Raw genomic sequence first — 12,560 nt, forward strand, 5'->3', positions numbered from 1 at the left:
GGTTTCAAATGAAGGCCCCCCCCCCTCTTCCTCCACGAGCGCTACCTTTTTTTGGTTCATACAAAAATGAGGACATCCAAAACAAACCCAATCAAATCAACACACGACATAAAAGGAAAAGAGAACAAACAACACGGAGGCGGTGAGTGACTGCTGAGCGTTTCTGACTCACCACCTGAGACTACGAGCTGCTCGGCAGGATGCATTACACCAGCTGTGTGCTGTGCATATGACAGCATAGATTATCTGAGTGCTCCATGTGAACATGAACCTCTTTTACCAGTCACATGGGATGCTGAAACGAAGAGCCCTTTGGACAAGGAAAATCAGATCTATGAATAAAGTAAAGGATCTTTAAGAGTCATAAACTCAAATACAAATGGATGTTTAATATCATGATTGATGATCATTTCAATAGATTTCATGTAAAATGGGTTTTAAATATCAGTTTTACCACATTGTGTGTCTGCTTGTACATCATTTTGAGTGCGTCTATATTTTGGCAATACTTTTCACAGCAGCTGGTGTAACAAAGAAAGAGCTCAAGCACCAAACTAAACTGAAAGGCAGCTCCTAAATAGTTTTCATAAATATCTTTTTGACATAAAAAATGTTGCACTGCTGAACATCCATATTACCACAAAAACCGAGCGAGACTTGAACGGAGTAGGATATTTGTTGGATGTTTGGACTTATTTGCTTTTGTTCTGAGCTGAATGTAGATACTTGTCGTTCAGACATGAGCGTAGGATCAATCTCCTCATTTAACTCTCAGCAAGAATAAGCCTTTCTCAAATACACAACTACTGCAAGTTGGTAACCATTTCTCTAAAAGGGGCATTTCAAGCTCCAATACTTTTAAATGGACGCTCATGTTTGTTCTAATAAAAGAAAATGTCCATGTCATGTTGTTTTTATATCAAATTGCACCTACTCAAGCCTTGTTTACAGAGGAGAAATTACCTTAAAGGGTAAAATAGAAAATGGCTATATACAAAAACAAAATGTGACCTTTAGAGCTTTAATCAACTTATTCAGAGCTAAAATGAGTTTCTAGAGCGGAGTTAATGTCAACATTGGCGCTTCCCAAGATTAAAATCACAGCAGCCACATTTCTAAAATAACTTCCACTAAAATGCCTTTATGATCGCATTTAACCCAAAGTGATCGTTATTTCTTCCTTGCAGCTTGATGTAAACTATGTAAATTATATTGTACCAATCTAGTTGATGGGATTTACCAAAACAAGAGTCAGCAATGTAACCTGATGGATCTAGCTGTACTCCTCCACTTGGGAATCCCTCAATGTATTCAGTTTCCATCTCTTATAACCCGCCCTTGAACACGACACCAATCAGATGTACTCTGACCTTCCCAGTGAAAGCCTTAAATGTTTGATGCTCTGGAGACTTGACCACATCGTTTAATTTGTTGCTGCTCCTCGCTTACCAGACACCTCACACTTCAGAAACTTTGATTTAGTGTACTCCACTCTTGCAGTTGCAGTTTATTCTTGTATTGATAGTACTGAAGTACTCGCGTATCCGTTGTGAATCTATGAAAAGAAAGGGTTTAAGGGACAAATAGACTGGCAGACTGCAACCTGATTCAAGTGTTCATTTTTTCTAAAAAGTGAATAAAACGTGCAATCTGAGCTGTTAGGGATGTAGACTTGGCTCGGTTTAAACTGTTTACGATGTATTAAAATATCCAGCCATTTCGTGTTTCCTATCAAAACTCAGAGCCTTGATATGAAATCCTTGATCTTAAAATAGTTGTTTTTTTTAATCGAGTTTATGTCAGCAGCAGTTTGATCTCAGTCTGTGAAAACAGCAGTTTTGGGTGAAAGCTTGACAGGGAGTTTGGGATGCTTCTAACCAAAGACCGCATGTTAGATCAGCATTTTATCTCCCTTCCTCTAAGCTGCTGTTGAAAAATAAAGCTGAATGTGTCTCCGTCCGGAGAGAACTCTCATTTTGGATTTCACTTCATATTTTCCTGTATCCAAAGCTTGTTTATTCATTTTGCAAGCAATTCAAATCCATGGGGGTGAAATGAGTAGGTACAATGTTTGAGCCTCAGAAAAACAGTTTCTCTCATTTATTCCAAAAAGATGTCTGGGAAGTAAACAAGAATTTGTTTGTTGGTTGTTGTCTGTCTTATTGTTACATATTTATACTTACAATATTTCTTACAACTTTTTGTATAATCGCAATATTATATTGCTTAACTAACCAGTTTGGACGAACTACTAAAGTCTGTTCTTTAGTAAAACAAAAAAAAGTACTGTTTGAAAACCCTTCAAGTGTAACATTAATCTTACCTTTGTGTCGCTTGTGGTTTCCTTATTCCGTCTTCTTTGACATATTGTGGCGCATCAAAACCATAGCGGGCTCATGACAGCTCCTTGAGGATGGAGGGCGGGAACCGTACTTGGTGGTCCGTGAGAACTTTGTGTCTCGGGTCTCAAATTGCGTATTTCAATGTTGTACACGTTATATTTGTACATTTTACCTCCGTAGTACATGAATTTCGACAGGTTATTGTCTTAAATTGAGCACAGCCGTTGAGCACTAACAGGACGTGACGAGCAACAAAATATCCGCCGGCTGTCTCTGGTCATTTAACTACAAATGTAACTTATTTTCAGCCTTCTGTTTCACGCACACAATAAACTGCACTGTTGGTTTCTATCCGACGACAATTATGGTGATACTTAGTAATAAAAAAATTTAAAAAAAGAAACGCAAACTTTTGCATTGTTTTGTTCCCGAGACGGCTGCAGCTTCCTCGACTGTGGCCCCTCCCCTTCTGCCACGTCACCAAAATGGCGACCGTTGAGGGTCAAAGGTGTTTTTCACGACTCGTTTGACAATTAAAAGTCGACCATGTTGCTATACTTGGTGTAAATTCATTTATTCCCGCAATATAAGCACATAAGTTCGTGAAACAGCCACAGATGTGGCGCAGTGTGTCATCGTCCCACTTGTCACTTCCCTGAGCATTTTATAGACTGTTACTCTTACAGCAAATAAGCCTCTAACTCGGTAAGAATAATATCACCCCAACTTTGAAAGCCTTTAAATAAATATCACATAGAAATAACATATTTCTTTTATCATGTTTCATAAGTTTAAATATTCTAGTGTCTACATATAGCCTATGTATAGGCTATTGGCCTATATTTAACAATAAATGTAACAAAAATACAGAAATATTAAACACTGTTTTTTGTAACTCCTACAATACAGCACTGAATAATACAAATACTGCTTTTAAATAACAGATTTGAATAATCCCATATCGATCCCATATGTGTCATCATTTATCTCCAAATAGGCTATCTCATGTACTCTAAGAAGACTTACAGAGACAAGACCACATGATAATATATATTTACTGATGTCCATGACAACTTCCTCACAAAGCCTTGATGAAATGTTTTAGTGGTCCCTTCCTTTTCCTTCCTCAGTCTTGTGATTGAGATGAGTGGTACTGTAATGTCAAAGCGATCAATAACCTTTGTTCTCTTCTCCGGTTGCGCAATTAAGCAGCAGCAGCAGATGAAGACAAGAGATCATTACGGAGGCTAAACCCTAACGATCAACTCTGCATGTGTATGAGTGTCTGATTGCTGTCTGTGTGTCAGTAAACATGTAGGCTGTGCTGCCACCGACAGCAGAAAATCATTAGACTCTGCTCTGCTCTGCTTCATGCTGCACTCCCTCTAACCAGGTACAATGCAGGATCTGAGGCAAAGTCAAGCTGGAAATTAATTTCAAGTGTCATACTGCATGGTGAGGAAAGTGAAGTTGACAAATCTAATAGAGCACAATCTGTTGCATTTACATAGTTGGAAAATACAGATTTCTATCTTGTGAACACTTCTGGGATGCAACATCAGCACCATTCACACATGCACAATCTGTCAGTCTGTCTGTCTCGTTCTCTGACCAGAATGTTAATGTCATCCGTGCTTTAGACAAACCAGCACTTACCCTCCACTGAGCCCACATCCTGTCTCTGCTCTCTCCAGAGCTCTTTGCCCAGACTTACCCCCTCAAATCCAGCTTGGTTCTCCTAAATCTGAAGAACAAGAAGCGGAGGAGGATGGATTAGTGGTGTCAAAGCGAGCGTTACTCGGACCTCAAAAGAAGTACGAAAATTGGCATCAATTTGTCGGCTTGATTTCCGCCCACACAGGCTGGGAGTTTTACTTTTAAGCAGCAGCTGACTGTAAAATCTAATGAGGTTGAGCTGACTTCCCAGAAAATGTTCCATGAGGGTAATACTTTATTGCCTTTATTGTGCATCATGCTGCTCGAGCTGAAATTTTGAGAGTGCACAGTCTTGTTCACTCTGAATGTCATGCAAATTACATTGTGGCACAAACAACAGCATGCAAGCAAACGGCCTGTTCAACACCATCAGCAATAGCATGCCTCAGCTGCTAATCCACTGTGCCTGGCACCTGCGAACTCCAAAGAGCCTCTTATAAGTGAAGGGCTCTGTGATTTGACCTGACCTCCACTGCTCTGCAGTCAGTTCGATGGTTGTGACTGTGCATTGTTTTGCATGTTAAGCAACGGAAGTGAAGTATTGAGGGATTAAGAGAAAGGAACAACTCTGCACAGCTATATTGATACAAAAAAAAATCTGGACTCTTTGTGAAATTGAAGTAATCACAAATGCATTTTTAAGTAAAAGAAACCAATTTCAGCTGAATTGGAGCCCACTACTGTGTTTTTACTATGTGTATTTCCTGTGTTTTGTTATTGTTGTGATGATGTGCGACAGTTTTCAGTATTTCATTCCATTAAAATGATTTATTTTTATAAAATAGTTTTAAACTCCAGAGGTCCAGCAGTCATCTACAAAGGTATTAAGCCTCTTTTAACTCACAGAACCTCAAACCCATTCTCAATTTCATCACATTGAATCCATTTCATTTGGCAAAGCACTTATCTTTTTGGCTATGTGTTAGAAGCCACGGTTAAATTGCAATAAAATAATGCGGCAAACATTTATGCAAAACATTTGAACATCAAAACATTTTACTTCTCCAAAATGTCCCCGATTTTAACAAACTACTAACATTAAGTTAACTCCAATACGTTTTAATATTTGTTCTGCAAAGGCATTTGATTCAATTCAAATAAGTAATCCAACTTTGTTTGGGATCACTAAGAAGATCAATGATCAACATCACTAAAGGTTTTCCATCAAAGGGAAATCAATGAAAACACTGACGTATGAACTGATAACCCTTGCTGTATTATTCAATATTCTCAATTAACTTTAATCACAGTCATTATGAAAAACATATTACAGTAAAGCTACTGTAACAAACTGAACTACAGTAGATAATAGATCTTTTTCATAGGGAACATCTCTCAAGAAAAACACACACGTCCTCATAATGAGTGATAGGGAGTCAGCAAAACATGAAGCAGGTGATTATGCTGAGCTTGGCCTTCGATATGGTCAAAATGTAATATGTGTTGAAGAGCATGTGTGTGTGTGTGTGTGTGTGTGTGTGTGTGTGTGTGTGTGTGTGTGTGTGAGTCTCTACATGATCAGTGTGAGTGGTTGCATACTCTTTATCCTGACAACAAAGACTTTGTGTGTACGCGTGTAAAGAAGCCTCCATGTTGGTAAGTGATTCATGTTTTAGGATCTGACGTCAGTGTTGTCAATCATTCCCTATTTTATTCATCTATTTCCTTTTAGTTTGTGTTATGAATATGTGTGTGTGTGTCTGTTTGTGTGCATCCAACAGAGTCAGATGGAAAAATGTGATGAAAAAACTGGCTGGTGAAAGAAGTACGAGAAGTGAGCAGCACTCGATGGAAGATGAATGCGCTCGGTGGTTTTGCAACATGGCAGGAGACTGATGTTGGTGAGAAAGAGGGGTCAGGGATCAAGGGTGTGTGTGTGTGTGTGTGTGTGTGTGTGTGTGTGTGTGTGTGTGTGTGTGTGTGTGTGTGTGTGAGACTGATGGCTCTCCATGGCAGGCCACTAAAGACCACAGGAATGTAATGTAAATAGAGCAGCATGTGAAAGATGATACAGTCAGCAAGATGAGAGGATTTTTATGAGAATCTTACTGAAAGTGGTTGAATGAGAGCGACAAATTAAAAACGAAGAAATACAGAGGGAGAGAGATGAAGATGGAGGGAAAAACCGGTGGTGGTATGGCGCAGATTAAAAGAAGTTTTTTTTTCTGCCTTCATCAATCCCCTCAGGTTGTAAAACGCATGTTAACATCGCATACACCAATCCCGCACACTCACACGTAATCCTCTGTGTTCAGATCTGGTGGCTCTTTTGATCTTCCTCTGCTTTCCTCTCTGCAGACTATTAGCCACACCTTCTCTCTGTCTCTGCAAGCAAATGTTGAAAATACAAAGCATTGAAAATGATGAAAGAGCATCAGCCTGGAGATTTAATCCCAGAAGCACATTTGGCTTTTTGCTTTGCATCAAGATAAATATCTAAAACAACTGACTGTAAATAATTCAATGGCAACCACTGAGCATGTTTTCCCATATCAAACATATCAAATATACATTTAAATCATCAGTCATGGTATGGATTTTCTAACTAATGAAGCAGCAGTTACACCCAGGGGATGAGTGTACTGTTGGTAGTTTTAACAAGGACTTTATATTCCTTTAAAACTACAGAAGGGAGGAGGACTGAACTGTGGTGAATATGACAAAAGGCTCGAGTAGATATTTGACACACCTAGTTATATTTTAGATATAGTTGTCTCATATTAGCCTAATACTGGATGATACTGTAAAAACAGTTGTGAAGTGCACCTAAAAAGTCTCAGTAAAATCTAAGCATGAAGAGAATTACAATGAACTGCCTGCAGCTAAATGACGCAATGAAACCAGTCAATAATGTAGCCTGAGGCTAACGAGTTCTTACGCCTGGTGAAAAACATACAGTGCAGCATGAAAACTATTTGTATTAAAGGAGTTTGTATACTTGACTCACAGTATGGGAAATTTGTTTTAATCAAGAAATCTATAACCAATCACAGAAAAACACCTTTCATTGTTTTGTACTTCCTCCCGCATTATTTTAGAGTTTAGATTTTAAGGAGAAGTCTTCAAAATGTCTTTAAAATGTTGTCGTGCAGCGGATGACAGACAGATATCAAGTCCTGCTAATCCACGAGCTACATTTAAATGCTGTAAAATTAGTTTTCAAGTCCTTTTTGAGCTGGGTAGAACAAATCGTAGTTTACTTTGAAATTAAAGGGGCATGTGTTTAACAGATGGCTAGGAATGACCTAAAGTGAGGAGAAATTGAAATAAGAAAAAATATCCTGTGACACGAGACAACCAGTGCAGGACGTCCTATCCTGCTTGGAGGCGCTGGCAGTGGTTCCCAAACTGGGGGTTGGGACCCATATAAGGGGTTACATGCATGAAAGATTATTATTTTGGCCTTTTCTGTAGCCTTTGTTGTGTTTTTTCTTTTAAAATACTGTGCATGTTTCCCCTTCAGGCCTCTAAACATCAGTCACAGACGTACATTGCGTGGATGTTATTAGACATCAGCATGTATCAATGATGTTTTTGGAACCACTGAATTCATTGCTGATTATGGTGGGTAAATACCATATGATAAACATTTGCAGTCTACTACAACTAATATAAATCAGTTATTTCACCACCACTCCTACACATTACATCTGGACTGCTGGAATTTGGAAAAATGTGTTATGATTATACAATAAATATATTCCTAATTGCAATTTATTATATAACTGAAAAAGACATTTGTTTTTAATTTGGGGAAACATTTTTTTTTATCCTTGGTGAGAGTCTTGCACATGTGAGCTTCACTATTTTGATACAAGCTGCCAAAGCAATAATGCATTGAGTAATTGCAACCAAATTGAGATGCCTGGTGTTCCTACCTCAGGTAATCTGCAAAATATGATTTTCCAATTACAGAAATATGATCAGTTTAAATCAATCAGAAGTGTGTGATTTAGTCGTAGGAAGCCCCATTATTATGAGAGGATTTTTGTGTTCTGCAAATCACATGGCTGTCAGCCATCGATATAGATCAGCATCAAGACGGAGACCAGAATATTAAAATATTTTGCTATTAAAGTAACAAGTTTTGAGGATTGCACACTGTGAGAAAGTGTTTTCTAGTTATCTGCTGATATCTTACAGGCTTGTTGTGGTGGCGGGGTGTGGTTAGCTCAGCTGCAGGGGGTGGAGAGTGGGAGGAGTGGTTCAGGGAACGGTGCCGGGCAGGTGTAATGAGCGCAGCTGAGCCGAATACAAACTGATGAGCACAGCTGAGCTGGATGTGGACTGATGAGCTCTCCCCTATAAAGGGAGCAGGGAAAAGGAGGCTGAGGAGGAAGCGGTTGCATGAGGATGTTAGTGTATGGGCCGGGCAAATAAAAGCATTTTACACCTGAACGTAAGACTGAGCGTGTCATCTGTGTCCAGGAGAGACCCCGGTAGCACCAATCTTGCTACACTTGTATTTTCTGTGATTCCTTGATGGCTTTGAACAAAACCAAAGAAATCATTTAATTCAAATAACTGATTGAGAACTCTCGGATAAGAAATTAGTCATGTCTCAAGCAAAACTTTACCGCAAATACGATTACATTTGCTGTAATTTGAATGTGAATATTTACATGCTGAACAATCATAAAAATATGCTGATAAAACTTTTTGACTGGCATTGAACTGTATAACTGCCCAATGTTGCAACTACTGCATGTCTTTCATGGTCAATGCATTTATGTGTTTACACTGTAAAGGCCATTTTGCAATCTGAACTTTTGTCATCAGAAAAAGAGGCAGTGGTGACTTTTCACCTCCAGTGTTGCATCTATCGCTTTGTCTCCTCAGCTGTTTTCTCTGCAGGCACACACACACACCCACAGAGAGGAAGCCAGAGGCCTGCATACTGTTATGACTCATATTAATCCCCTCAATCCTGTTTCTTCTCATTAATTATTCCTTCAAACAAACCTCCCACGTCCACCATCTATGTTGCTATTGTATATTCACCAGTCTTTCAAACTTCAACACAAATACTCATTCTTCTTTTCAAACAAAGGGTTTTGGCCTTCAGCACCAGAAATTGTCACTGAAAGCAAAAACCTATCAGTGCAGTCAGACCAACCTTTTCTTTTCGTGGTCATTATCTCACACTGCCTCCTTTCCATTTCCTGAGCCTCCTTGCCAGGCTGACAAAGTGAGACCGCTCAAACTGGCCGAGTTATCCAGCCTCTCCTTCCCACATGTGTGTCAAAGCTCCAGCAGCATCCTGCCTGACGGTCCTCCTCCTCCTCCTCTGCCAGTGTATCTTCCTCCATTTGTTATCCTCTCCTTGCTCTCCATCGCCCTCCTACCCTGGAAGCACTACAGCGCTGTGTTGCCATGACAGCAAAGGTAATGTCGAGGCAGGAGATCGGTGGGCCTTTTTTTTTTTTTTTTTTTTAAACATTTTGTTTATGTCACACGCAGACACACACACACACATTCTCCAGCCCCCGGGTGATTGTAGCTTTATCGGCTCTGTCTTGTAAACCCAACAGGATGTTGTTGTCCATCTCGTCTCGCTGCCATTCACAAGGAGAGGCACCTGTGGCCTTCATGCCGTTGCCACAGCAACCCAGATGGCTCCTTCACTTGATCATTCTTTCTGTCTTGATTGGTTGGAGTGGTGGAGTGTCCTGTTCATTGACTGAAGCCTCCAGCAGTCTATGTTCTGTCTGGATTTTACCACAGAGAGAGACAAGCTGCAGGTAGCTATAGGTTAATTACCAGAGGTGCACAATATTCCTTATTAATTCTGTTTGAAAAGCTGTAAACATACACCATTTCCAACTGCAATTATAATGAAGTATAACAACATGTCTTGTGTCTTAATTTAATTTTGTATTATTTGTGTTGATTTTTTTAGTCTTTTACCTCGTTTGTTGTTGTTTGTTTGTGGTTGTTTGTTTTTTTTCAAAATGTTTGGATATCTATTATCTATCTGACTGTTCGGAATTGGCTTGATCCTCATTTAGGACTGGGCGATGGCTAAATCTTATCGTTATGGTGAAACGAAGATGAACATATATATTTATTTAAACATTATGACATATTTCTGCTTGGATTGATGATGATTGTAACAATGACAATAACTAAAAGTCCTGTCTTGAAACAGAGTAGACCAAATGGAGACCAAAAAACAGATGTCTCAAGACCGAATACGTGGCAGCTCACTTTTGTCTGAAGACAGGCCATAATGTCAGCCCCCTGTCTGCTCAATAGATGAGGCGAGTTGGGTGTCTGCAGCTCCCGCGGTCTGTAATCACAGATAGAACCTGATGGTGTCTACATTTTTAGACAGCACGGTCTGCAGATATAAAAACTACTGAAAGAAGAAAAAGGAGACTGTTATAGAATATTATGGATATGGTTAAAACCAAATGATGTTGTAAGGACCTGCTCTGCTCCAGTGAAAAACTGGAGTTTAACTTTAATATCTGCAAATAAATAAACAAGTAAAAACATAGTGCACTTATGGATGGGTCCAGTCAGTTGTTTGGTCCACTGGTCCATTCATGTGTCCATAATAAGGTGATTCCTAAAGATTTTAGAGATGCCTCAAACCTTTTTGCTACTAAAGGTCATTAAAAATCAGTTATGTTCCATAACCTGGATGCTTACCATTTTGCAGCCACATAGTTGTGGAAATGTGTTTTGTATATGAATACATAGATGATGGGTGTACACTGTATTGTTTCATTTTATCAAAAGTATAGCCACCCAGAATCTGCAGCTTTTAACTCCAACCAAACACCAACACAGCTGATGAGTTCCTCCTTGCAGGGCTGTTAAACTGTGAGACTACCTGCTGGTTCGAAGGAAAGCCTGCAGACTTTCAGCCCTCTACAAAACAAGGATGCCTATCACAGATTAATGGTGTATTCAAATTAAGCCACTCCCTTCACGGGTCATCACGCCAACTAATTAAATGTTGCAAAATGAAAACAAGATAAAGAGTTTAAAACTAACCTTTTAATGAGGAGCGGCTTTCTGTCTGCCACATGTTCTGCTCTATTTTCTTAAGCAGTTAAAGTTGTTGTTTGTCAGGCTTTTTCTCCCTAATGGCATCAACCTCGAACTAATCTGTTTCTCTGCTCTCTGACTAATAACGAGCCTTCAGTCCCCATTAAAGTGAGGTAATTAGTGTCTATGTTCATGTATGTTATGGTTATTTTCACCGTCTGTGATCAGACAGTTTGGACCAAAGAATGGTTTTTATATGCGTCTGAAGTACGTACACAGCACACGCTGAGCATACGTCAAGGAGGCTCAGTGAAACTTGTTTAATTTGTCTGCATCAGTGAAGGTCATTTGCACAATGACTCATCCGCTCCATCCCACAGGGCACTGGGGACAGATTTCTCTGCACAGACAGACACAGAGATGGTGTTAAAGAGGAGCGGGAGGACAATAATGGTTGTGACTCAGACTGCACTGAATCTTACCATAGATGAAAAAAAGTTCATCTTTATTTTGAATGTAAACAGAAAGGAACCATTATACACTAATACTACAACTAGAGTATGTTGGGCATGCAGTGATTTGAGAAATCAATTTGACACGAGATTAGCAAAAGGCTTTGGAATATCACCAAATGTGAACCTATTTTAAGTGAAAGCCAATATAAGGGTCCTTAACTGGTGGCTGAGGAAAGCCTGAAAGACTATCTGCAGGTAATGGTCTTGATGGAGAAAAAGGGGCTCGTACGAAGCAACAACTCACCTTGACGTCACCCATTGTTTTATGAATTGTCTTTTTGAAGCCTTGAGTCTGACGTTGTCGCCATGTTGGTTTTTTGGAGCCAGAAGTGACCATATTTGGGTGAGCTGGGGAGGAACGAGGGGTGTATCTGACTGAGAACCCACCCACTTATCCTGGAAACCTGACTGAATGTTCGACATGTCAATTAAATCAGGAACGCGCCCCCCCCCCCCCCCCCCTCTCACTTCTCTGCCTTATAGATCAACATGGTGCTCTGTCACTGCTTCCCACACCTCCCTCTCTAGCAGTCAGGCTGTCTGACACCTTGTCTCACCTCCTCTGGCCATCTATCTATATCCTCCTCCACTTCTGCACTCTCACTTTGAAAACGGTCCTCTCCTCGTTCCATCACATCCCGTTGTAAATTAATCTTTTCCAGGAGGGCTTTAGACCTGTCTTACATACTGAGCACTGTAAGCTTAGCAATTTGGTCAAACTAAGAGATCTCACTAAATATGGTCAACACATCTGTCCAGTCACTGTTTTATAATGAGTGGGAAGATTTTTAAGTTTTATCTCACAATAACAACACAGTGTAATTATAGTGTTATGCTACAGGCTTTACTGGTTCAAAATATTTATAGCCTATACTTTCATGGTGCAATCCAGTATAGTAAATTACTAGTTTAAAACGAACCAGTTAAGAAACGATGTGAGAAGGAGATAGTAATGGATTTACAAAGCAGATGCAGCCCAGTAAGGCTATAA

Source organism: Embiotoca jacksoni, unplaced genomic scaffold (assembly GCF_022577435.1).
Source record: "Embiotoca jacksoni isolate LCO1_2020_lvr unplaced genomic scaffold, fEmbJac1.0.p SCAF_24, whole genome shotgun sequence".
Taxonomy (NCBI): Eukaryota; Metazoa; Chordata; class Actinopteri; family Embiotocidae; genus Embiotoca; species Embiotoca jacksoni.